The sequence below is a fragment of the Propithecus coquereli genome, unplaced genomic scaffold, assembly GCF_000956105.1.
Source record: "Propithecus coquereli isolate 6110/MARCELLA unplaced genomic scaffold, Pcoq_1.0 Scaffold426, whole genome shotgun sequence".
NCBI classification, from domain to species: Eukaryota; Metazoa; Chordata; class Mammalia; order Primates; family Indriidae; genus Propithecus; species Propithecus coquereli.
The window spans coordinates 561,857-562,723 of record NW_012150019.1 but is presented as its reverse complement, the minus strand read 5'-3'; positions in this window follow the sequence as shown (position 1 = coordinate 562,723).

Below are 867 nucleotides of genomic sequence, written 5' to 3'. Positions count from 1 at the left end.
CAAGAGTGTGATATAAATAGAATCCTACAGTATGTAACCTTTTGAGATTGACTTTTCAAACTCACCATAATACCCTTTGGGTCCATCCAAGTTATCTCAAGGATCAATAGTTTGTGGCTAAGTATTCTGTTGTGTAGATGTGCCACAGTTTGTTATTCATTTGCTTGTTGAAGGACATTTGGATTGTTTCCATTTGTAGTATATTACAAATAAAGCTTCTGTGAATGTTCTTGTATAGTTTTTTTTGAGAGAGTTTTGCTCTGTCACCCAGGCTAGAGTGCCTGGCATCAGCCTAGCTCACAGCAACCTCAAACTCTTGGGTTCAGGCAGTCCTCCTGCCTCAGCCTCCCAGTAGCTGGGACTGGAGGCCCACATCACTACACCTGGCTAATTTTTTCTATTTTTATTAGAGACAGGTCTTGGCCTTGCTCAGGCTGGTCTTGAACTCCTGAACTCAAGAGATTGTTCCACCTCTGCCTTCCAGAGTGCAGGTGTGAGCCACCGCACCCTGCCCTGTACAGGTTTTTGTGTGGACATATGTTTTATTTCTCTGGGATAAATGTCCAGGAATACCATGGTGGCTAGATTATATATGGTAAGTGTATTTTTTATTTTTATTTCAGCATATTATGGGGGTACAGATGTTTAGGTTACATACGTTGCCCTTGCCCCTCCTCCCCCCCCAAGTCCGAGCTTCAAGCCTGTCCATCCCTCGAATGGTGCGCATTGCACTCTTTGTGTATGCATATACCCGTCCCCTCTTCCTCCCTCCCCCCTCCCCCCGTCTGACATCCAGTAGATGTTATTCTTATATGTGCACTTATGTGTTGATCAGTTAATACCAATTTGATGGTGAGTACATGTGGT